Genomic DNA, 27,563 nt, shown 5'->3' on the forward strand with positions numbered 1-27,563 from the left:
GACCAACAACAACACTTACTGGACGTCCGGCGCGGAGAACAATTAACGAGATAATGAGAAACTGACGAAACGAGTTGCTTACTTTTAACAGCTTTTTCACAGAAAACTAGTTTTCGCACGTAAGCTCCCTTTTCGTAGACCAGGTCACATATACATAGCGGAGCATCGAGCAAAACTTCAATTACAAACGTGTATGCAAGCTTTTCTCTTCGCTATGCCCTCTCCCATTGAAACATATGCATTTGAGACCGACGCTTTGCTCTATGCTCTTGCCTCGCCGCCCCACTATGCGCTTAGCCCAAGAATGATAGAATACAAGATTGCGCCGATCAGAGAGGATTTTTGAGAATAACTTTTGTGTGACGTCACACTGGTGCAATTGCGAGAGAGCAATGCCAAAACGTGAGCAAGAATGGAAGAAGAAGAAAAAATGTCGCAAGGAAAATGTAAACAAGTTGCACCAGTGTGACGTCATGCAAACAACGATTCTGTCAAATTCGTTAAGAGAGGAATAGCGGTCCGAGATCGGCGCAACCTTTGTATTCTCTCAATCGTGCGCTTAGCCTAACACGAGAGCTATGAGCACTTGACCGTCGCGACGTTAGCTCTGTAGAGAGAGCAGGAGACTGTACACTTAACTACTTATATAGCAGATGGCAAAAACGAACCATGCTTCGTAAAATCCGGATCACACAATAGAGTATTTGCCGAAAATGTTGCGTAAATTGCTACCCAAATCTTCTTATCGGAAAAATGTTGGGCCTTATCCAACAATTTGTATATATCGAACCCTAACTACGAAAATAAAATAAGGGACAATTAAGTTTTTTTTAATGCAGAAGTGCTCTTAGGGTATCTATGCATAATATTTTATGCCAGAGAAAACGTCATATCGCCCAATAAGATAGAGAGATCAAGCGCATAGCTTCTGCTAGCCCTACTTTGCAGACTGGCATACTGATGTCCCGCGTGAAGCAAAGCAGCTCGTAGTGCCTCCAATATAGAAGTGAGAAAACTTCCGAGAGCATATGATCAGATGTCTATGATTCGAGAGCTAGAATATCGATGCCATTGGTGAGGTGTCCGAGCATTTATGCTATCAGTCTGTGTACGGAGATAAATCTGAGCAGGAACTATGATAAAGCTCTCCTCAGCGATAGCAAGGCGGCACTCAAGGCTTTTTCATATTTCAAGGTCACATCAACGCCCACCTTCGAGTAGATAGAGAAACTTAATTACCTTGTAAATTACAATAGCATCCCAGGTTACCAGGGAAATGAGATAGTAGACAGACTAGCCAGGGAAGCGGCGGTCCTATCTGAAAACCAATCCAATAATCAGACTCTTAGGAGATATTATATACCTCATTTTATGGTTATTATCTATCTACCTATTTTCAGAGTACAAATACCTTATTCAGTTACCGACTGTTTGATCTCAGATGCCTTCTGGAAATCTGGATTAGACCCAAATTATGATAAACTTATTATTAAAATATACAAAAGTTTTCCAATTTCCTAATTAAGTGTAGATCTATACGAAGAATCATCGAACATGGACACGATTTTCCGCCTTAGTCATCAGCAACAACTAGCAACTAACTGTAACGTTTCTTTCCTTTTGATTTTATGTTGAAATTTCCTTTCTATACATACAATGCTAGTGTTTAACAACCCTTTCAATTATACACAAACACATTCACTGATTGACTCACTCACACTTTTGCAAACACCAAGCCGTCAATCACTCGAGCAAAGTAAGTGCACCAAACTCGGGGACAGGATAATGAAATATTGTTTCAAGGTGTGTCCCATTGCATCCATGTGTGCCCCTTAAATAAGCGAGGAATCAATTTGTGTTCGCAGCTGGATGTTCAATCAGCTCAAGTAGAAAATATGTGTGTATGTGTATGCACGTACAACAACAAAAAGTGCTAAATAAAAATGAAAACAATACCAAAACCAAATAATGTAAAATGGAATTGAAAAAGAACAAAAAAAAAAACAAGAAATAAATCAACAGTAGAAAACTTGCAGCAAATAAGCAAAACAAAATATCGGTCAATAACTATTAGATGAATGCACTGCGCTGGTCCAGTGGTTCTTAACCTTTTGACAAAATATCTGCCTTTCCAAAGACCACCGATGTTTTTGAAAGCAGTATATGTGTGCATAGTAAGTGTAAATAAATAATGGGTTGTTCTATCTCGAACACAATTGATGCGTTTTTTCTGTATCAAGATATTTGCATTACGAATGAAAAAAATCAAACATTAAAAGGGAAAAAATTAAAAAAGTACATATTTTTTTTAAATATTTTCATTTGTATTGGGGATCGGTGTGGAATATCGGGACTCGCGTTATAATTTGGAAAAAATAACGGCGGGATGGGCGGGATCGGGATTGAATATCTAGTTCCGTGCCCATCTCTAATTTGTGTTAAAGCCTGTTGTTTTACAAAAAATATTAAGGTATGTACTAACGAAGAAAATCGATGGAAAAATAAAAAAGTTGTGAAGTTGAGCATCGGGCTGACAGTATAGTAACGAACGCTCGATAAAAACGAATTCAAGAGCGATGTGAAAAGGGCATCTTGCAAAGCTCCTATATAGCTACATTATAGCATTATTCGACCTTACTTTGATAATAAATTTTCTCGTTAGGAGCGAATGTTAAAGTGTAAAAGCTTGACTCTAAGCTATATATTAAAATCGGCAGCGATATTCGGAATAACTGCATACATATTTCTACGCATAAGCCTAAGGTATACAAATATGCATATCAGAAGAAAGGGAGTTTACTCGCCTTTATAACGATACCAATTTCTTAAAAATCAGTTAGTATTTTTTTTGTTTAAAATATTTTTTTTTATACAAAAAAAGATATTTTTTCCTTTAAATGTGTTTTTTCTCAAATTTTTATATATGAAGTATAAAAATATGCATATCACAAGAAAGGGGGTTAAATCACCTTTACAACGATTTTCTGAAATATTAAGTTTTTAATTTTTCGAAGATCTGACTTTTGATCCGTTATAGCACCTATAATATAAGTTTTCACAAAAAAAGTTATATACCATATAAATAATAGAAATAGGCGGGCCACGTCTGTATTTTTACTATTAATAATTAAAAATAATTTTTTACCAACGGTCCAATTTCGAATTCCGAAGGCCCATATCTCGATCTCGGAGGCTAACTTCGAAAAACGGAGAACTTACTTTTTTTACTTATGACTCAGTCTTTTAAAAAAAGTTGGTTTGGTCTAATACCCAGCCGAGTGCTGTACAGTGTAATGTATAATCCAAAATTAAGTTCACGTCTTTCGGTGTTCTTTTGTGTCGTTTCAAAACTTGAGATTTTTCCTACAATGCACTGCAGTGTTATCATAATCGCCAAGAACCCCTACTCTCTCAGATGAAGTGATATGTAACGTATGTATGGCAATATATTGCTGCAACTTCAAGTAAGGCCACCTTGCAGTTGAAGGTTTAATTTATTTAGCTGTGCGAAATAAATCGACTAAGTAAGCAAAATGTATTTGGAATTAGAACTCACACTACTGAGCCAATAACTCCTTTTCCTTTTCAGAGAAGAATTTTTGTACTTCCGCTCTCAGTTGACCCATTCTGGACAGCATGTTCTCTTTGGAAAGTCAATGCACTACCGTGTCGAAAAGCAGAGCACAAAATGAGTGTGAAGTGCATTCTCTTTAATAAAGTCGGCTACTTTTGTAGCTATTTTCAACGCAATATCAAAGCAATCCAGCCACTGCGGGTGTTTCCAAGGACCACCAGTATTCCGCAAACCACCGGTTGTGAACAACTGCATTGGACAATGGACATTCAGCACCGAAACTGAACACTAAGCAGAGGATTACATAGACTCAATGAATATTGAGAGTGAATGCAGTGAACGCAAGCAAAGTGTAGTGAACGGCAATACAAAGCATTTTGTGATGATGTGTACGGTGTATGTATGTAGGTGTGTAGGTATATATGTAGGTATCTATATGTAGATTGCCATCTTAGTTGTTGTACATAAATGTCACCTGTGTTTGTGCATTAGCAGTTACCGCATTTGGGTTACTAAACATTGCTTGTGCTGTACAATAAAATTGAGTTCATCACCTGACTGAACTTAAATCCACTGAGTTGAACTGTTGCTGGCTGGTAAGATGCAGTGCACAAAGTGAGTGTTGGGCGGCGTGTAAGTAGGGTCAGTAGAAAATTCATTATTTGTTAGTACTCGTTTCAAATAAGTGAAATGGAAATGCCATTAAGGTGATGATAATGAAAATTATTACAATCACTTCAATTATGCAGAGAATTTTTTTCTCTACAACATTTTTATCCTTTTGATTAATGCATTTGATTTGACGCATTCAGAATTTTTGACATTGAGTTGGACCAAATTTATTAGTTTTTCATTAATTTTTAAATAAAATAGATTTAAACTATTACTACTTATGTGTAGCATGAAAAATTATGAAAAAATTGGAGCTGCAAAAGCCACACAGTGTTCGAATTGGGATCTTTTTGAATCATATACAGCTAGTCATCAGAAAAGAAAAACTTAATTTGCGTAACTCAGGGGTTGTGAAATTGCGCATATCTTGAAAAAAGTGTGGTAAACGTACTTTACAAGGCAAACAGCCTTTTATGAGCTCAAACCAGACTCTGCTCAACCGTTGGGTCCCATGTGCAATAGTCAAAACGTAAAATTAGTTTTGCTCCACCTGATCACATTTTTTACCGAACCTTAACTTTTACCATTTTTGCAACTTTTGTTGATTTTTTCCAGCCTTACATCGGTTGCAATAGCGCAATATCTTTCATGGATTCCGATAAATATCCTTACAATAAATCTGTCGAGTTTCAGAAAGTTTTGCGCCTTTTTCTTTCTCACAAATATCTCATTTGGTTTAGAAACAGTTGCCTATCTCGTTTATTTACCTCTAAGAGCCCTACCTGTCCCCCATCAACAGCCTTATTTTTTCGATATTTTTAAGTCCGCGAAGCCTAGCAAAGAGTGATATTGCAACGGCCATGTTTCCTGTTCCTCGGTAAGAGTAAAAAACTTCCAGATTGGCAAGTTCTTTATTGCCCTGCACTCGTCAGTAAAAAAAAACAACTCTGTATCGACTCTTACTTCGTATCTGATGAGGTTAGGAGCGGCTTCGACTATCATTTATGATATACATGGTTTGAAAGATTTAGCTTGTCTATTATCTGTACTTTTCCAGTAATCTGGTTGCCATGTACAGCTAGCTTTGCGTTCCCTCGTATGCTTTTAGAGTTAAGAGTACGGTGACCATTCGTCCTGTATTATACGGGACAGCCCTCTTTTTTGACTCATTGTCCTGGTAATTTATTTATTTTATACAGGACGCCAAATGTTCTGTATTTCTTGTAATGTCCTGTATTTGTCCCGTATTCGGTGTTTCGACGCCTTAACAACCCATTAAAATGGCTGCCTATGAACGAGTTTTAAGTGATGTTGGTATATGATCGTCATTTTCTTTATAAACAGTTATTATTTTCTAATCTGAATGCCTATGATTCGATTCGAGGAATCCATACAGTGGCCAAAATAGAAATTAGGACTCGACATTTTAGTAAGTTTTGACTATTTTCCTTAGTTTTTTTAATGTTTATTGATTATTTTATGAAAGTAAAGCTCTTTTCCTAACAAAAACCATATAATACCAAATTTCCAATTTTGTGCAAAACACTATAAAAATTTATTCTGCAATGTTTCGTCAAATTTTTAAACTTTTTAGTTATAATCTTTAGAAAAATTTGGTTTGCAGTTTTGTAATTCATTAAAATTTAGTATAATTAAGTACGAGTGGAAAGTGCTGATCATATGCTTCTCTTAAAAAAAAATGGTCGAACATATTTACTTTATATGTAAAAAAGCATAACATCGTAAAAAAAATAAAATAAATTGCCAAAAATTAGTGGTAAGCCCTACCAACTTCAAATTGCACTTAATTATACTAAAATTTGACGAATTTTTTAACAAATTTACGAAGTAAAAATCTCGAGAAAAGTATCCTACAAATTTGTGATGTTACCATAAGGATACTGTTTCAGGGAAAACAGTGTGAGAAAAATTTCCAAAAATTTTTTTTGTCCCGTAATCGGCTCTCATAAATATAGTCACCGTAGCTAAGAGCGCAGCTCTGCTGTCAGAATGTATGTAGACATACATATGTACATACATTGATCAATGTCATGCACCTCTGCGTGAAAGACAGAGTTGATTTGCACCCTGGCGGTGGAAAAGAATGTTGTAGGTCATATACCACAGACCGATGTAATTGGATATATCAGTATACCAAATTTGCTTGCCCTTACTGAGTTAATGTCGTAGATTCTTCCAGTTGGTTTTATCAAAGGAAACGACCTTACAGCTAAATATATATGATACGAATGCTTTTCCGATCCGCCTACGACTGTTCGTAGGCGATCGACAATTTCAAGCGAAAAAGTACTCGAATCGTAAACGGCTATCAAAAACGACATTTTAGCCGGTTTTTCTTCGAGAAAATGTCCCATTACGAGCTCGTTTGCAATGATTTTGCTGCCCCTCAATGGTTTTAGCTTGTTATGTTTTTATCATGGTGTAAACAATGATTCCTTTATTATAAATTTGTGTGCGACCAAAGAGGTTCGTTGTACTCGTAAAACCTAAAAAGCCAAATGGCAAAGATCATTATATGAACAGCATGTGGAATGCTTTTGTGCTGGACACGAAGCTTTACATTTAACAAATATCGCTCGATAAGTTTATAAAAAAAAATTTCAAGAAGCATTTTTGTCACCTTTTTTCAGTCTTAATAGGGTTGGCAGGCCAACCGTGTTGTAACAAAAGAAGATCTCGCTTTATTTTTGTTTTATAAAACTCGTGTAAAGTAAAAATGTAGTTCAGTTTCAGTCTGGGTTTCGGCTGAATTTTAAAAGAAAACCAGGCGTTCAGTCTCGATTTAGCGTTCCTTCCGACAATAATCAAATATTCTACAATATATTCAGATATGTAGGTATGTATTTATCTATATATGTATACACTTAAACATCCAGGTAGATAATTGAATATTTAATCAATCCAATAAAAAGTGTACCTAGATAGATTTTACTATATAGCCCTTATACCTTTATCGTGAATTGGAATCTTTGCGTTTCCACAATGTTCATTGCACTGTGTTTTCAGTTTTACTTTTTGTCTTTCGTGAAACAAACGTAAAATTCGCGACACTCACAAGCTGACTGAGTTAAGGAAGCCACAAATTATTATACGAAAAAAACTGTCAATCAATTTAACATTTACGAGCGCAAAATTATTCCATTCACTCAAATTGCAAGTGCGTGCCCCACGGCGTATGAGGAACATTTTCATTAGACTGAAAGAAAAACGAAATATTGGAGTTTTTATGATGTTGTAGCCGTTCGCAACTGCCAAGCGCTGTTTTGTATTGCATACTTTCTCCTCAGGAAGTAATTACCACACAAATTTCCTACCGTGCAACGGCACAGCATAGCCATAAAATGTGTACGCAGAAATGACAGAAGGTTTCAACTGTACATGGCATGGAAGTATGCAACAACGTATGTATGTATATGCATATGTGCAATTACTTTATTGTTTGCATGTTTGTTCGTACCTCTCTATTCGTGTGTGTGCTGCTAGTGAATTTGTCAGTCATTCAGCCGCATGTAACATGTCGCAAGTGGTATACTCTATGTAACTCTATGTAGGTACATATGTATATGTAAGTATGTATGAATATATGCATGTGTGCAGCTTTGTATCTCGGTTAGGCATCCTTTAAACTGCAACAAAAACAAAAAGTTCACAACATGCAACAAGATGGAAAAGTGGATATATTGCCAATATGGAAATGAAATTATGGCAATGCCCGCTATACACGTAACAACAAAAACGGACGGACAAAGCAGACGACAATAATAGCCCAACATGCACACATATGTGCTTGTTCGGTATACACATGTTTGCATAGAACAGCTGCACATGTCAGCGTGTGTTTCTCGCAATTTTTGTTCCACGAATAAAGAGAAGGTGAGGCGATTCTATGGACTGGAAGAGGACAAAATAATGAATTTTTATCAATCAGGATGATTTTGATCCCTCAATATTTTTTACATAAAATCACAGAACCAAAAAATTAAAAATAAAAAAATAGTACAGTCACAGAGAGATAAGGTTTCTGATACAGAAACAGATATTATTGATATCAGACAAATATAATTCAATCGTTAGTGTGCATATAAATACGAATACGAAGCGGAATGCAAATGCGAATGCGAATGCAAACACGAAAACGTATATACGAACTTAAATACGAATATCAATAGGAATATAATTACGAAAATGCATACGATTGCGAATACCGATACTATTACAAATGCGAATAAGAATACGAATACCGAAACGAATGCGGTTATGAATACAAATACGCATACGCATACGAAAACGAAAACGAATTTCAGTGCAGATATGAATACCAAAACTAATATGAATACGAATACCGGTGCGAATACCAACATTAATACTAATCACAAGAATCTATCAATACGCACATAAAAACCAATGCGAATACGAATACGAATAAGAACAACCAATAGAAAAACGAATGCGCTCACCACTATCTACGATTACGAATACCAACAACAATACCAAAGCCAATACGAATACCAATATCGAAACCAATACCAATAGAATTACAAATGCAAATACGAATAGTTTCAAATATGAATGTCTACAAAACTGAATACACCATCTCGTTAAATTATTCCTTACGTCCACTGAGTGAGTGTCTAAGTATGTTTGTGAAGGAGCACGTTAAAACGACAGGACGAATTTGAATAAAATTTGGTAGCTTATCACATAGATTAATATATATAATTGATTTTTAGGAGTTTTATACCATTTCCACGAAAAATGGTTTTTTCTCCATATAAAATACATGGAAAACTTTGAGCGCTTTGAGCACCACCTAAATATTTTTTGATTTCAAAATAAAAAAATAGGGGTATATTTTTTCGATATAGAACAATCCTAGGGGGTGCCGGCATTAAAATTCCAACTTAATTTTTATGGACCACGCTAACGTACATATGTGATACATATGTGATGCAACCAAAAGAGGTTTTTTTGCGAGACCATCTTTGAAGAGTTTCCAACTGTTTAAAATGTCAAATTCTATTTTAATAATATTTTCAAATGCGAGAAAATGAAGAAAAAATGTTTAAAGGAGTTGCCACCCATCTAGCAGTCAAACTCAATATAATAAAATATGGATGTCAAGCAAAAGATCTTTAAGAAAGTTTTATTTCGAAAAAATATTTAATGAAGCATGCCACCTGTTTAAAACTCAAATTCCGTCAAATTTTCTTTATAGTAAGTGAGAGCCCTAAAGCTCTGAAAGTTTTTCGAAAGAAGTTTTAAATTGGATGCCACCTCTTTAGAAAATCAAATTCAATTTAAGCGCATATTTGCAATCGGAAAATCTTTCGTCTGCACACCAAATTATTTAAAAACCATTTTATAAGAGATTTTTTACTTTTCAGAAATTTAAAATTAATTTAAAAAAATTTTGTACGAAAGGTTGTTTGGGACATTGATCCTGGCCTGAAATCAAATTTCTATTTCGAAATTCTGACTTAGTTTTTTTTTATTTAATTGTAAATCTTAGGACAATCGGCCTTATCGTGACTTCCATGTGAAAAAATATTCCGAAAAGTTACAAAGCAAAGCCAAAAACGTTTCCCCAATTTGTTTTTGTTTTCGCGATGACACTAAATAAGAAACCTTTTTAATAGTAAAATTTGATGTTTTCGGTGAAATAATTTGTTTCCTTTTTTCTTACATTTGAACATTGAACAAAATTTTGGAGGCGTCATAAAGTGGAGAGAAGCTCGGCCAAGCACATTTTTTTTTTTAAGAACTTCTTTTCGTAGGCGCACATATGTAAATATGTGAATTAAAATGTGCTTATGATCGTAGTTGTATTGCAAATAGCTTCTGAATGGCGCTTGGGCGTTGCGTTCCTATTGAGGTCAGCAGCACCTGCAATAAAATAGGACATTCGCTGTAAATCTGTGTCTTGCAAGCCGCAACTATGGATATACATAAATGTGCGATGTAATAGCAGGTTTATTTGTATAAATACTTATATGCACAAGTGCTGTTATGCACATAGGCACGAGTGGATGTCTTGAATATACCTGTATATACATATGTACATAAAGTATGTACATTAGGGTGGTCCAAAAATACATGTTGGTGGGGAAAAGAATTCAAAATGTTAAGCTCACCCCTAGGATTGTTCTAAATGGAAAAAAGCCCACCCGTATTTTTTTTATTATATTTAGAACTGCCTCAAAGCCCATGAAGATTCTAGAATTCTTCAAAATCAATATTTTTCGATCGGAAAACTATGTTTCTCTTCAGTAATAATTATATTTAGAAAAACCTTAGGGCTGAAAGCTTAACGTTTTAAACTTTTTTTGAACCACCCTAATGTACATACACTTATACACACAATGTTGCGACAATCTATTGAAAATGGGAAGAAATGCAAATTACAAGGCTGATATACTACTTTTCCACCAACACACACCAGCAAGGGTCGCATTGGTATGTACATACGTGCATTATAACAAAGTGTGCGTGTAAGTACACTATTTTACATCGTGTGTAAAGTGTGTATGAGAACAATGGTAACAGGTGCAACTAGAAAGTAATTAAGACAGGAAATCACTAAATACGAATAGAATGTAAAATGAAAACAAAGTGCAGAAAAACAAGTTTTGTTATTAACTGCAAGTAATGATGATGACGGGCATGCCACAGCGCGGAAGAGGGGCAGCAAAGGTTTATTGCACTTTTTGTACTAGTTATGCACACATTACATGTGTGTTTACAGTCCTCATTAGAAGGGCTTATGAATTATGAAAAAGGATATTTGACACAAATGCAGAGCAATAAGTTCATTTCTATGACAGTCGAGTTACATACTTATACGGACAAAAGCAGTTCGTAATACAAAAACATGTGAGTATGAATGTTCATATGTCGGGTGATATATGGGAAAAAATATTAAAATAAGACAAGCTTCAATAAGGAATTTTCAAGCAAATAATACTACCGACCTCTACGGTCATATAAAAATTTAGTGGTACAGTTAATGTCTTAATGATCCAATGATCGGAGCTAAACCAAAGCAGTATGTGACCAACTTGTGGCCCGATAAAAAAAGAAACAAAAAAAAAAACAAAAAAACACTATTCCGATGAATTGATAATCCACGCACTTTTTTTCGAAATCGGTTAATACGTAATGATGGCTCTTATCGGTGTTCAAAGTTTTTGGTGTGCATTTCTATTCTTGAAACCTTTTCAAAAAACCGTTTCATAGAGATAATCTTTCGTACTGGCAAGTCTGCTTCTGCGATTAGGCCACAATGTCCTCAAATATGCAGACGGTTGGAAGGAGTAAATAATGACCAAAACGGACGAAGACTTTTTACAAAGAGCACAGCGTATATCTTTCGCATGGAATTGTGATACATATTTCGATCAGCTAATGAATTTAGTTGAACCTTAGTGAACAGGTGGCAACACCGCTTTATATAATTCATAAATAAAGCCATTTTAAAGGCACTTCGAGTGATAGCCATGTTTTAATAAGTCGCAAACACAAACAACCAAAATGAAGTTTTAATAATTCATTTAACTTGTTGAATTTCATTTAAATAGGTCGCGACCATCTTCAAACTACTCAAAAATGTTCTATCTGCTCAAACTAAGGATTTCTAAGTATGTTATTAATTTCATTTCCATATTTTAATATTTCATATAACTCGAATATAATTTAATTACTGTTCCAATAAGAGGAAACCACATTCAAAATATTTTCTTAAGCCCTTCGCGATACCCATATTGTAATAGTACATATTTGAATTGCCGAAATCCCCTTATTCAAGTAGAATTTGACTTTTTAAACAGGTGGCAACCCTTCTAGTTAAGTAATAAAGCCTTTTGTTAAATAACTTTAATTTAAGTTTTTAACAGTTGGCAACTCTTTTCATTCAAATAAAACCCTATTATACATCTGCAAGCCAAGCCCTTTTATTTGACTCCTAATTTTTGAAAGTCGATGGAACGGTGCCTGATGACATTGACAAAAAAGCCGTAGAGTATTATATACAGTGGCTCATTAATTTTTCTAAATATTCACCAATGTTTTTCAAGCTAAATTTTTTTGTTATTTTTCAACAAAAATATTGTCCAAGCTTTAACCAAAACAATATAAATCTAAATTTTTTAACTTTATACAAAATAAAGGAAAACTCAACAAATTGTCGTCAAAATTTCGAGCCTTTTAATTTAAAACTTTACAGCATTTTTTGGTATGCAAATCTGTAGCCAATTCGCGTGGGCGACGCGTACCGTCAAATATGAAATGATGAACTGTAAATCTGATAAATTTGACATATTATTGAAACTTATTCATATAAATTTAAAAACTCTCTAAGTTATAAAAGGTCAAAGTCAAAGTTTTATCGCATTTTTACAAGCTTTTATTTAACTTGCTCTGTATGTATGTTCGTATGTATGTATGCATGTCCGTATGTATGTATGTAAGTACATATTTTTGTATGTTTGTTAGGGGCAAATCTTGCAATCAATTTTTGACCAACTTCCCGATGACCTAAAGACTTGAAACTTCGCAGTTGGCTCAGAACCCGTTGACAATGCAATAAGATGAGTTAATCCGATAGGTGGCCCGAGAGTCGATATATTTGGTAAACCAGTATTTATACTCCGATTTCGTTCATATTTAGAAAGCTTGCTTTAAGGGCAATCCTAATGTACATACTAGGGCTGGGGATGTTCATATATTCGGATATCCGTATATTCGTGTATACAGATAAACTCCGGATATCCGGTAACCATTCTCTTTTTGTTGTTCGTGTTTACTGATAAAATCCAGATATCCGGTATGCGATCTTGTTTGTTATTCATGTATACAGATAATATCTGGATATCCGGTAACCGTTTTCTTTTTGTTGATCGTGTATAAAAATAAAATCCGGGTATCCGGTAACGGTTTGTTGTTCGTGCTTACTGATAAAATCCGGGTATCCGGTAACCGTTCTCTTTTTTCATTCGTGTATACAGATAAAATCCGGATAGCCGGTATCCGTTCTCTTATGTTATCCGAATATCCGATTAATACCCATTAATTTCGCCACCCGGCTATCCGGTTACTATTCGTTCATTTATAATAAGCTATTTAAATATCCCGATATTCAGAAAATCCGGATGGAACTCTCAGCACTAGTGCATACATACATATGTATGTACATATGTATGGGCAGAGTTCTGATTCGTAACTAAATAAAAGCTACCAGATAATCAAAACTGTGTAAATAATTTTGAGAAATACTTTTGAATGAGTCAAGCATTTATTTAACTGTCATTATGCGATTACGTGGTTTTGCTATCAAAATTCATTGCGTAATAATATGTAAGCAAACTGCAAGTGTATGTATATATGTATATACATATATATGTATGTATGTATGTAGCTACTTATATCAGAAGCACGAAATTGATAAGCAATCTCAAAAATTGATAAATACTGGAAAAAGAGGAAAGACAAATTTAAGAACAAAATTATAGTATGTACATACATATCTATATACTACATACATACTGTAGTTATCTATATGTTATTTAATAGAGCTTTTATAGAGGTAATTGACTTGCAACGGGAAAGATAAAAAGTTTTCTACTTATACACAGTTCAAACAATCGCTTCGGCCACCAACGGACGAGAAAAAATGCATTATTCTAAAAAATTTTAAATTTCAATGAAAAAAGCGAATATTTTTTTCCATACTACCGAACTAAACGCACATTTTCATTTATTTTATGGCTCACATGTTTTAATAGTTATACATACATAAGTATACATACAAACATATGCACATATGTATAAGTATTTTTAAATAAATAAATGGCTAGCAAAACATGCTCGTAAATGCGAAAATATTTCGCTGATCCCCAAACACAGCAAAACAATGAGTAGCCAAATTCATTTTAGTTTTGTATATAAACTTGTATGGAATTTTGTGCACATGTATCTCTACTCCTAGCAGTTCGTGTATGTATGTACATACATACATATATGTATATATGCACTTGAATGTGCTCCACTGCGAGGTGGTTGTTTATAATCACAGATGCCGAGTGACGCCAAGTGGCATTCCTTAGCTGCTGCCACTGCCACTGCCATTGCCAGTGCTACTGGCGATTTGTTGTTATTACTAAACGCCATCTATCGCTGTCTATTCGCTGACGTCCGTCCACAACATTTTCCAAAAGCTTAACTATGCTAACCATCTTTTATAACGTCACCACCCCCTCCGACACCCACATTTTCGAACATTCTCTGTCGCTCATTTCATTACTATACTATATACATGCATACCTCTTCTATATACTCGTTCTGCAAGCAGCTGATGATGATTCATGGCCTGATAATTCAAAGTAAATCCGACAATGGTAGCCACCAATTAATGTAGCTACATACGTATTTACTGTTCATTTTTAATCCAAAGTAAACTAAAGCAATTACAACAAAAATGTATATTTTCATTTTCTTGCTTCTCTCCTTTTTCTTCTAATACACATATGTACATACATATTTATGTGTGCAAATTGAAAGCTGCGGTGGAACATTTTTCGCATTGTGGCAAATAAAATGCATTTTGACATGACAAATGAATAGATATCCCACCGATTCTCTCGCCCGGGAAACGCTCAGCCATTTTAGTTTCGATGCGTGTAAGTGTAAGCGCTAATATGACGGCATTGAATGGAAATGTCCGCTGTCAAACATCACAAAAAAAAAACCAAGGCAACAATTTTTTGCTAATTTTGTAATTTACACATTCAATAACCCTCAACTAAAGCAAGTCTCCAGAATCCAATCAGAAAAATTATTGTTGAAGCTGAATTTAAATGCAATGATTTGCGATTCAGGAGGGCGGAATAGTCGGACTCGAATTTGATGGAATGTGGTATTATCAAAAATACTAATTCGAATTAATTATATGTAGTTAGCTATGTACATTTGATATACAGTGGTGCGAATGTAAATACGGAAAAGACATTTTAGCAAGTTTTGGCTACTTTTCTTTGTTTAAAAAATTGTTTATTACTTTTTTATGTAAAACAAAATTTTAAACTTTGTAGAACATTTATGAAAATTCGACGAATTTTAACAGATCTTTAACAAAACTTAAATCCTGTTTAGAATTTTTTTGAGTATGCAATTTTGTAGGTAATTAAATTTAAGTATAATTAAGTACAAGTTTGAAGTAGCTCGGACTTACCCTTGATTTTTGGCTATTGTTTTCGCGTATTTTTCTTTCATACACAATATGATCGACAATTTTTTTGTATGAAGAAAATGAGCAACACCTTAGCAAAGTGATGCTAAAATGTCTCTTCCCTATTTATATTTTCGCCGCTGTATGTGGGGATCAAACCATGTTAAATCAACCAAAAGTTGTGATCAACAATGGTCAGATTATTTCTTTTATAATATATGAAAGTTCTGCCAAAGAAAAATCGAAATTTTTAGAAAATTCAAAATTTGACAATTTTCTTGATTTTTGCAATTTTATTTTTTTTATGTCAAAACCTATTTTATATAGTATAGCACTTAAAGGCTATATCAAAAAATGTAATTAAAAAAATCTAAGTCAAAGAATTTACAGTTTTGAAATTCAAAAAAGCTTAAAACCAAAAACTTTTTTACCAAATATATTTATACAATCTTAAACTGATCCTAATAGAACCTGAAATTTTCAAGAAGGTATTTTTTAAAATATAAAAATAACATATCTTTATTATATTTAAAATATTGAGCCAAAAATTTTTATAAGTTTTTCCTTTTGCGATTTTTTTATTACAAAATTCATTAAATTTTTTTTCGAATTTATATCTATTTATATCCCTAAGGATCACATTCAATATAGTACATTTTTTGTAACTATAATAGTTTTTAAGATATTAAAAAAATACTTGCAAAATCTTGGAAATTGTAAAATTTATAATTTTGCATAACTTAAAAAAATTATAATTTTTTTTTTTGCAGGACAAATGATCGCCTCCAATCATTGGTCGATTTGACATGCATTGACCCATATTTAAATACAAGTTTAAATATTATATAATTCATTTTTATATTCTGAAACCAAATAAACGTAACAAAAACTGCCTTACCGCTTTTGAAAAATTATACGTTTTTTTTTGGTGGAGAAAATAGCACTCAGTATACAAACCGTCTATTATTTATACTGTTCTCAATGTTTTAAATCCGCACGATCTACGAGTGAATCGAAGCAGAATGTTGGGTGTTAAAGAGCTCAGCTGCTCGTCTCTCACTCAACACATCGTTGTCAAAGCTTCATACCTAGCACTTGCAAAGGTGGGGCAGAGGCCCAAAAAGTGTTCCGCCGTCTCATCCTCTTCAAGGCAGAATGACAAAAAGGGGGTTGTCAGGTATGCCGATCAAAGCCAGTTATTTGTGTCACGGAACACAAATACCTAGCCAAACCTTCTAAGATTAAAGGCAACATGAGTTTTACCCATCTGCCGGTGCTCGAAGCCTCCCAGTTGATTCTGAGCGAAATATTCACCCATTTTCTGACGGTGACTTCGATGTTTGCGCGCTACTCGTAAGTAAAATTTGATTTAAGCATTCCTAAGCCAAAAGTCAGATGTCTTATTACCAGGTAAACCCAGCGGAAACTTGAATTTCGCAACTATTTAGAGGGCCGATCAATTTTTTGAATGTATGTAGTTTGGCTGTCATTGCAGACACGTAAACTTCTACCTATCTTGGCTTCTCAAAGCTAACATTGTTCCCGTTACTTTCGATATAAACACCAGATCCTAACTGTTTTTCAGTAATATATAAGCCATCAGTAAAAATTTCACAAAATGTACGCCAGACTCAATAACGGGGTTGAACCAGCACTCAGTGAACAAAATTTCTGACTCCAGGAATTTCGGCCTTACTGTCCACTGTATCACACCTAAAAGCATTTACCAGAAGCCTTGAGAGCCTCCCCGCGCATAAAAATTTTAACCCAGCCAGCAAAACTTCCGAAAAAGGAAAAAAAAATCTATGAAATTCGGATTTTTGTCCGCTTATCGATTCCATTCTCCATTTCGATTCGATTGGTTGTTAGTTTCGTAAGAAAGATTCAAAAAATAAATACATATGACTCAGCGGTGTATGGCGAGCTTTTTTTGTTTGCCTGTTAGGTGGTACGGTCTAATGTCTTACATTCTGGTGCCCAGCGGAAGGTGTTAAAAGGAACGAAAGCGTTTGTATGTATGTAAGATTTCGCTGACCAACTACCAACAAACGTATTGAAAAAAATATGCACTTATTCTCTATTTATTTACAAGCTCTTCAGATACCATTGCAGTGTGGGCGTGTAAATAACAAATAAAATGGCCAAAAATAAGCCTTAAACCAATAAAAAGGCAAGTAATACAAAAATAAATTAGGCAAAAAAAAATGACCGAAACGGGAAACATTTTATTGGCATTTACGTTAAAAGCGTCACTGGGAGGCAATTTAATAGACAAAAAACAGAGGCAAATGCCTAAATACAGCCTAAAGCAGAAACAACCGTCGATGGCAACAATTGTAAACAAAACAACAACTACGCATACCAATGCTAAGTGAAGGTTGGGGAGTCACTTAAGAAAAAGCAATAAATGCTAAAAAATTTACAAAAGGCTGTTAAACAAATACAAACGTACATACATACATACGTACTAGGATGTGAATGGTCACAACCACGCAAACGACTCATTCACGAGCAAATTGGTCCCACTACGCGCACGCACTGGCAGGCAAGCGAGCAGCAAGCAAATACGCTGAAAGTGTGAGTTAGTATGTACATACATTAGACCGTACCACCTTACAAGCAAACAAAAAAAGTTCGCCATAAACCCCTGCGTCTAAAGTATTTTTGCAAGGAAATTTCGAAAAAAAAATGTCTTTGCACGAATGCAGGTCTCGCTTTTTTGAATTTCCCGATGACACCTACACTCAGCAACAATCTTTGTTTAAAGAGTTATACTAAAATACTTCCTTAGCAAAAGTTTAATAATTTAAAAATATTGTTTGAAATTGCCTTGCCAAAATAGTTTTGAATGAAGGGTGTACAGCGAACTTTTTTGCTCGTGCAGTCCAATGTAAATAAATATTATGTAGATAGAATGTCGTAGAACTTGGAATTTTTTATATACACCTAGACCCTCGACAATTAGTGGTGGCTTGCATTTGTTGCCGTTGTTATTCATCAAAGAGGTCCTTACAACTGCAAATCAATTATGTATGTGTTTGTACGAGAGGTGCCTTTTATATTTTGCGCCTTTGCAACACTACGTGTGATGAACTGCAACTCGATATTTTTATCGAAAAGTTTGGTAATTTTTTAGCATTAACTTACATATAACGTTTTCACCTACGAGCTTTATTTGTTCCTTTTTCAGTGAGTTGAGAAATTCATCTCTCCCAAAAGACAGAAATAACACGTGAAAAATTTCGGGCGATGAATTATTACGATGATTGCGAAACAATGGATGGTGTGGGATTCAATTAGTGGGACCAACTTACATTCACTATTGCATGAACATTTGGTCGTCAAGATGATTTGTTCTCGTTGGATACCGCATAATTTGACAATTGCCCAAAAAGGACTCGCGCCGAAAATTGGTTCAAGCGAATGGATAAGTGTATTGACTTCCAAGGAGAATATTTTGAAAAACAATAAAGCCATTTTCATTATTATTTTACTGTCTTTTCATTACCAGACGCAAAATATAAAAGGCAACCCTCGTAAATGTATGCACATTAGAGTGGTCTAAAAATGCATGTGAAAAAGCAAAGGGGGGAACTTTTGTGCTCGCACCCCTGGATTGCTCCATACCAAAAAAAAATGTACCCCCTATTTATTTCAAATCAAAAAATATTTAGAGGTCGCTGAAAGCGCGTAAAGTTTTCCATGTATTTTATATGGGAAAAAAAGTACTTTTCGCAGAAATGGAATAGAATTCTTGAAAATCAATGTTTTTTGATCGGAAAACTCTGTTCCTCTCCAGAAGACTTCCAATAATAATACCCATTTATTTGTTTAACAATTTTTTTAAGGTACCTATATTTTATAGGGTGCCAAAACCCCAGATTTCATGAACCATACCAAGGACTTTCGTGAGGCATTTTTTCAGTACAATTTACGAAATCTTACGTTTATTTTACGAAATACATTCGTAAAGCACTGAACAAATGATGTAATGTGGAACGATTTTCCGTCATCCCTTTGTCGTACGAAAAATGACACTGAAGATGGCACAACGCCGAAACCGGTTTGTCTCCAAACCAAATTTGACAAGGGATGACGGAAAATCGTTCCACATTACATCACACTCCTACCCTGTCGGAAATACCAACAACAAAAATGAGAACACTGAACAAATCTCTGTACGAATAATTTTGTATATTGTAGGAAGGTATTCGTTATATTCAGGTATGGTTTTAAAATTTACGAAATCTACTTCTCTGTATTCGTACAATTTAGTTAATACGTTCGTATAAAGTACTAATGCAGAAACATGTTTTTAAATTCGTACAACATACTAATATTTTCGTTCAATATACTCAATTACCGGCAGTTTAATATTTAATCATAGTTTTTGTATCGCGTGTCATTGCGNGTTTTTTGATCGGAAAACTCTGTTCCTCTCCAGAAGACTTCCAATAATAATACCCATTTATTTGTTTAACAATTTTTTTAAGGTACCTATATTTTATAGGGTGCCAAAACCCCAGATTTCATGAACCATACCAAGGACTTTCGTGAGGCATTTTTTCAGTACAATTTACGAAATCTTACGTTTATTTTACGAAATACATTCGTAAAGCACTGAACAAATGATGTAATGTGGAACGATTTTCCGTCATCCCTTTGTCGTACGAAAAATGACACTGAAGATGGCACAACGCCGAAACCGGTTTGTCTCCAAACCAAATTTGACAAGGGATGACGGAAAATCGTTCCACATTACATCACACTCCTACCCTGTCGGAAATACCAACAACAAAAATGAGAACACTAAACAAATCTCTGTACGAATAATTTTGTATATTGTAGGAAGGTATTCGTTATATTCAGGTATGGTTTTAAAATTTACGAAATCTACTTCTCTGTATTCGTACAATTTAGTTAATACGTTCGTATAAAGTACTAATGCAGAAACATGTTTTTAAATTCGTACAACATACTAATATTTTCGTTCAATATACTCAATTACCGGCAGTTTAATATTTAATCATAGTTTTTGTATCGCGTGTCATTGCGAAATTAATTGTTGGCTGCTGTGAAACGTATAATATAATTTTAAACGTTTTAAAAATGGATTTGCTGGATAAAAAAACAATACAAAATTAAATATTAATGCTGTGGATATACTATGCTTTTAAGCATACAATGTTTTCATCTTCGCCTACGCTGCGCCTTGCACTGCAATGTGGGACTTGATAAATAGGCAATTTCATCAGTTACCTATCAACGGCAAGCCTAAGCCAAGAGCACTACTTAATGTAATTAAAAGTAAGTAAATGTATGACCTTTCACTGAAACTTGCTTTTCAGACGCCTTATAATTTTCCTTTAATTTATATAGTCGTCAAGAAAATAAACATCGATGAAGCTGCGAATCTGTCAAGTTCCTCTATATAAAAATATTATAATGTTTAAGAAAGAAAAGCCAGTATTTTTGATATTCCTTCTGNTTCGTAAAAAAAAAAAGAAATAGTACGAATTTTTTTAGTAAATAGTACGAAATTCTTTAGTAAATAGTACGAATCCATTCGTANTCCTCTATATAAAAATATTATAATGTTTAAGAAAGAAAAGCCAGTATTTTTGATATTCCTTCTGATTTTTTATATCTTATTATATTTAGTTTTGTTGAGTCTCATAGTTTAACACTTTGCATCAATATACTTTATTGAATGAAGCCTAAGCAATAAAAAAATATGTAGTATAGAACCTATTCGTATGCATATAAATGAAATACTTAAGTTTTATTATAGGTAAAATAACCTTTTTTATTAATTCTAAACTAAAGTGTAATCAGAAAATTCTTCTTCTTTCGTAGAACGTATGATTGCTTTTATTATTAACACATTTTAAAAAACATNTAAAAATAAAGTAAAAGTGTTGTGTTATATTTCGTAATATGTTTTTTACAGTGTGGAGAATGAAAGCAAAATCGCACATTCTACGAAACAAGAGGTTTTACGAAAGTTATTTCGTTAAATATACGAATTATTTCTGTGCATTTTACAAAAATTTCGTAAAAAAAAAAAGAAATAGTACGAATTTTTTTAGTAAATAGTACGAAATTCTTTAGTAAATAGTACGAATCCATTCGTAAAAATATACTAAAAATCTGATGCCTCATATTTTCGTAGTATGTACGAAAACGGTTTTGTATAATAAACGAAAACTTTCGTGGCTCAAAATTACTAAAAATTTCGTAAAATTTACGCAAGTTTTCGTTATATTTACGCAGGTTTTATTTTCGGTGTAAATATTATTTGATTTCAAAATAAGAAAGGTAAATAAATAAAATATTTTTTCCGTATAGAGCAATCTCAGGGGGCGGGGCGAGAGCATTAAAATTCCGACTTTCCTTTTTTACCACCCTAATGTACATACACAAATGAAAATCAATCACTTTGGATAGAATGCATTTGTACTTTGTTGTTCCTATGCATTATTTCGCATAACAGGAAAAATCTGTAAAATAGTCCATCAGTCAATTAGGGTGTTCTACGCTTACATATACACTTCCATATGTACAAGTGTATGCACGAAGTGTATATACAGAAGGATAATGAAAATACATTTACAAGCAGGGCGGAAGAGGGAAATATTCTCAACCACAAAAACCGCTAAAGTGGCAGCTACCACAATTGCGTCTGCACTTAACTGCTGATAGCATCGTTTACTACGGCAACAGTAAAAATCCAAAGCAATTACATACAGACACCACATTGATCTATAATATTGCATGTAGTATGACAACCATTCAGCCGAGTAGGCGTTCTGAACGAGAACTGAAACATGACAAGACTAGAGCAGCAAATAGAGCGAAGGCATCAAAATCAACTCATCCCATGCATACATAGATGACCACCTACATACATATATATTCATATGTATATGTATTTATCAGTTTATTACTTACATTCATAGATTGTCAAGCAACGAGCTGGAGCTGAAAACGACCAGCAGACTTGGCAAACATTGACATCCATGGTGAAAGCACAGTGAGCTCCTCGACCTGCACATCAAACGCCTCTGTATATTTATTTGTGTGCAAAATTTCCTCTCTTCTGCTTCTGTGGAGAATGAGTCCACAAACTCGTTTGAGTATTTCCGATAAAAATTAAATGGCTCAGTGTACATACATACGTATGTACGTACTGTGGTGCCGGCTACTAGCGGATATTACATTAAACCAAAGATTGCATTGCAACGGAACAGTAGTGGCAAGTGATGGCTTGGAGGCTAGTAAAATAATAAATTAAATTATGGATGTGCTTGTAGTGTTAATTGAAAAAGCTTGTGATGCACTGGCATTTAGGTTTTCCAGAGTCAACCACCTGATGGATATGCTAGCAAATTAATATCTGCCAGCTGGTGAAATATGGAAGGAAATGCATAACTAAAAGAGATTGCTGAAGTATAGAAGCAAAGAGTGCATAGGCACTTTCATTTGACTTTTCAATATGGAAGAAAAAAATATTCACATTCTTTTTCTTCTTATTTTGTAATGCAACTATTTGTCAGCTTGAGTCGAGAGCAGGAAACACTTTCCAATTGTCTCCCTTCTTCGCAAAGTTCCGGCAGTGACTCAAACCAAGTGTTGACATACATATCGTCGTTTAAAGTGCAAAACCGCGTATCAACAAAATGCAAAACCGCGTATCAGCAAAATGCAAAACCGCGTATGTGAAGTTGTATCAATTATTTTCTAGAGCGAAAAAACACTCATATTTCAAAATGGTTCTCTTTTTTATAAAGAAATCGCATTTCTGGCTAGTATATTTCAGGACGAATGGATAAGGATTGAGCCAAGCGCTTGTGTGAGCAAATCCAATTTTTGGCAGCCAATGTCAGTTACGCGGTTTTGCAGAATGACGGTTTTGTCCTTTAAACGACGATATGTATATGTAATTCGTTGTTCGCCGGTGATTTTCGAGCATAAGGATATTTTTACTTGAGTATCAACAACCATTCATATTTGGCCGTATGAATAAAGACTAAGCAATTGCTTTTTCTTAAAATTTCATACCATTTGATTGAATTTTGTTTGAATAAATCGAGTAAAAGGTCTGAAATTTTAAGAAAAAATAACAATTATTTTTTATTTTTATCTAAATAATCTGCAAATAACAGTTATTTTTGATTCTTAAATTATATGTCTTAGATAACAGTTATCAAAGACTTTTATTTATAAAAGTCATTAATAAAAATCAGTCACTGACCTTTATTTTTTAAATCATGGTTATAAAAGTCATTTGTATAAGGCGTAGTAAACATTTTTCCTAACACCTTCTTTACTACGAAAAATGTTAATGACTTTTATACGAATGATTTAAAAAATAAAAGCCGGTGACTGATTTATATTGATGACTTTTAAAAGTAAAAATTACTGACTGATTTATATAAATAAAAGTCGTCGATAACAGTTATGACTTAGATATAATATAAAAATAAAAAATTATTGTTATTTTGGATTTATAATATAAAAATCTAAAATAATTGTTTTTTTTTTTTAACTTAGCACAAAAAAAATTCATTTTAAAATTTGAGTCTCGGTGAAAAAAGAAATCGATTGGTAGGTAGCACTTAGTTGTAGAACATTTCCTTCATAGTGAATTTTTCCATGACAGCTTTCATGAATAACTGTTATGTTCGGTCCCTGAAAAATATCCATAAAGAGACTATTTAAATTCGAAAGGCCAATGAAAACTCGAAGTTAACGCTAGTCATAGGTGGTAACACTAAGAAAAATTAAAAGTGCAATTTTCACGGAAAATTCATGTGATTTATTATTTTTTCGTAATTCAGTGATATCTACCCAAATTGCGAATTAGCGGTTTAAGGGGGAAACCCTCGCATGCCTGTGCTATCACTCAATTGTAAAATTTGTTTTATCTTCAACACTCCAACCTTTCCATACCATAACTCTCAACATAAAAATACAAATATTCTCATTTAAAATTCCCATTTTTCAATTAACTATTCACCAAGTCTGAGTTACTCAACAAACAACTCAATTAAAAACCAAATACAATTCAAAACAGTAAACCAAGCAACGCAGCCAACAGCCAATAATTTTGAGGCGCCCGATTACCGTATTTGTGGTTTGCATATTGCATCGACGACCAACGACTGACCGCGCACTGACAATTTCAATATCAATCGAGCAAATGAGTAAATGAATGACGTTAAATGACTATCAAATAGGCAAACAACAGCTTGCTGGTTGCCGGGCCCGGCTTGCTGGACTGCCCGGTGGCAAATTTGTTCGTATATAGTATGTATGTGTGTGGGTACTCACCTGGAGAAATATGCTGTGCACGCACGCGTAAGTGGACGCAACTGAGACCTTTTCGGGATAGCTGAGTGATGCGCCAACTGAATGACACGTCAACCGACTGACTCACTGACGCATTTAATCACTTTGCTGCAATCGATTTGCGTGTTATTGTTGGCGTTGCATTCGCCGTTGATTCAATACTCAAATAAATGCTATCAGTATGAGCATATTGCTTGCTGCTGCTACCGCTACGGCTGGGCGGTGTGCTTTGGTGTTGTGGTTTGATTGTTTTTGTTTTTTTTGAGAATGTTGGCGTGTTAACGTTATTCCATGGAAGGCTTTATGCACTGTTGACAATTTCGATAAAATTTTACTTTGACTCTTGCTTTGGCTTTTGCTTTTTCTTTTACACTTTTATTTTATTCACTTGTCGTTTGGACTTAATTCGATTTTGGTTGCATTTTGGTTTCATTTGCAATTTTTGCCATAACCACTTGCACTTGCAATATATTTCTTTCATTTACTGCTTGAATATTTGTTTACTCGTATGTTGTCGTTTTGTTGTGATTGCTGTTGTTTTCGATTTGTATTTTTTTATTAATATACTCTCGTATTTTGTCGGTTATTTCGTTGGCGTATTTTACGCTCTTGTGGTACGCACACGCATGAATATACATATAACTAGCAAGCAAATCTATCCGATAAATAATTAAACATAAAAATTTAGGAGGGTCGTTAATTTTTTCATGATCCAATGATCGGATCTAAACCAAATTAGTATGCGACAACCTGTGAGATACTACCTTTCTCACCGAAAGGTTGACGTAAAAAAAAATAAAAATAAAATATGTAAAAAATTCCGACGATTGGATAACCTTCTCGTTTTTTGAAGTCGGTTAAAAATTAAAGCACATAAGCATTAGGTTTGCAGATGTAGATATGGATAAATACAACTACTAATTACTTGATACACTGCCGGCAAAAAGTATTGGCACAGCAATCTTTTCACAATATATGAAACATTTTTTTCCCCATATTTTTCCGCCAATTTTTTATAAAAATATGGTTCATTCTACAACAAAAAAATATAATTCCATACAAAAAAAAATTTCGAAAATACTTTATATGGAAGAAATTGCAAAACACCTTCAACAGAAAAAAATTCTCAAAAATTAATACGATTTTTGACTAACTCGGAACTTGCATTTTTTACTAGAATTTAATAGGCTGCAAAACTGCATTCTCAAAAAAAAAAATAAAAAATCTGATTACAAAAGTGAAAATTTGCGGAATTTTCGCGAGTTTTGCACAAAGTTTTGGGATTATATTTTTATGTTTTTGTTGTAGAATGGACCATATTTAAAAAAAAAAATTGGCGGAAAAATATTAGAAAAAAATGTTGCATATATTGTGAAAATTTTGCAGAGCCAATACTTTTTGCGGGCAGTGTAAATCTTAAGGAAAAAATAGGGAAAGAAACATTATACAGAGGTTTTGAAGGCCGCATATGGCGAAACAACGGCTTACTGCTTTAGAATTCCACAAGCTATTCGAAGTCGAAAACTAACCAGGACGGCTAACTTGATATCTCATACCTCTGAATACTTTGACCAAGCCAGCGTCGCTGCTGTATTTTAATTATTTGCTTTGAATATGTATACATATATCACTGTAAAGCTCATGCAGCTCATCGTTCCATCGTCGCGCTATGCGTCAGCGCCAATATCCAGACATCGTGGCGTATAGGTAACTCTTTTTAGTGACGCCGAAAGCGGTTTTGAAGTCGACGAATAGATGGTGCGTGTCGATCCTATTCTCGCGAGTATTTTCCGAGATTTTGCGTGTAGTGAATACCTGGTACCTTGCCAGATCTAAAGCCACACTGATTAGGCCCAATCAGTTAGCTAACTTTTCAACCGTGCGCTTCAGGCTCGGGGCACCGAAATTGCGCATATGGAAACTGTGCATTTAGACATTATTTCGGTTTCAACCGAAACTGTGCATGTATGCTTTATTTCGGTTTTTACCATATGCATTATTTGCCATAATGCAACCCTGCTGCGAGGTTGCAAAATGTAGACGCGTAAAAAACATACCTTTGAGTGTGACAAAATGTAGACGGCGTCGTTTTCCAATTTTGTATGGAACACCACAGATTTTACGGTTAGAAAACGTCTAAAATGTAGACGTCTACATTTTGAGACACTATTTGGAACGAACTGTGAAAACCCCATATGGCATTCGTATTCACAAGGAGAAATCTCAAAATTTTTGTTTGGCATTTCCAAATTTTCTCTTTTTTATCAGTTGGCAAAAGCCCTCAGTGGCAGAGCTCCGAGCGTTGAGACAGTAATTTCATGTCAATTAGTAGAAAAGTTCCATGTTGAAAAAACTTTTTTATTATGGCGTGAAAATTTTACATTGCTGTGCCAATTCGTAACTTCTCACTGCTGGAAATTTTTACAGTTGCTCTGGTGCAAAAGAAGTTCTAGAATAAAAGCCATGCATTTATTAGACGCCTTAGTAATAAAATTATAACAAAAAAATTCTTCAAAACCGTCAGGCCGGGTTGAAAATTTTCATTCACCTCGTAGTTAGCAAAAATTTACAATCCGTAGTACTTTTCTATCAATTCGCAAATGCCGTTTGCACAAAAAAGGTTATGAAATGCGTTTTATTTAAATCGTTTAGAAAATGAGTCATTTATGTATATCATTTTATGTGGAATTATTCAATAAATTTCGTTTTACACTATACTTTTTGAAACTATTTGGAGTTAATTATTTTTTGTTTCTTAAAAGCAACTCTGCGTGCTTGGAAGGCGTC

The 27,563-nt window shown here is 34.2% G+C and overlaps 1 protein-coding gene across 2 annotated transcripts in view; it reads right to left on the reverse strand.

Annotated features, from left to right (window-relative positions):
- Positions 1–27,563, reverse strand: part of Dhit (regulator of G protein signaling double hit) — a 63,682-nt gene that overhangs the window by 31,567 nt on the left and 4,552 nt on the right. The window contains exon 2 of one of the 2 annotated variants that reach the window (XM_017615619.1): positions 24,759–25,431. The gene's annotated coding sequence lies outside the window, so the exon portion shown is untranslated. Of the gene's footprint in view, positions 1–24,758; positions 25,437–27,563 lie in introns of those variants that run through there. The other variant, XM_017615676.1, reaches the window with a different exon arrangement.

The sequence above is a fragment of the Rhagoletis zephyria genome, unplaced genomic scaffold (genome assembly GCF_001687245.7).
Source record: "Rhagoletis zephyria isolate East Lansing unplaced genomic scaffold, Rhagoletis_zephyria_1.1 Rzeph_scaffold_00001, whole genome shotgun sequence".
In the NCBI taxonomy this organism is placed as follows: domain Eukaryota; kingdom Metazoa; phylum Arthropoda; class Insecta; order Diptera; family Tephritidae; genus Rhagoletis; species Rhagoletis zephyria.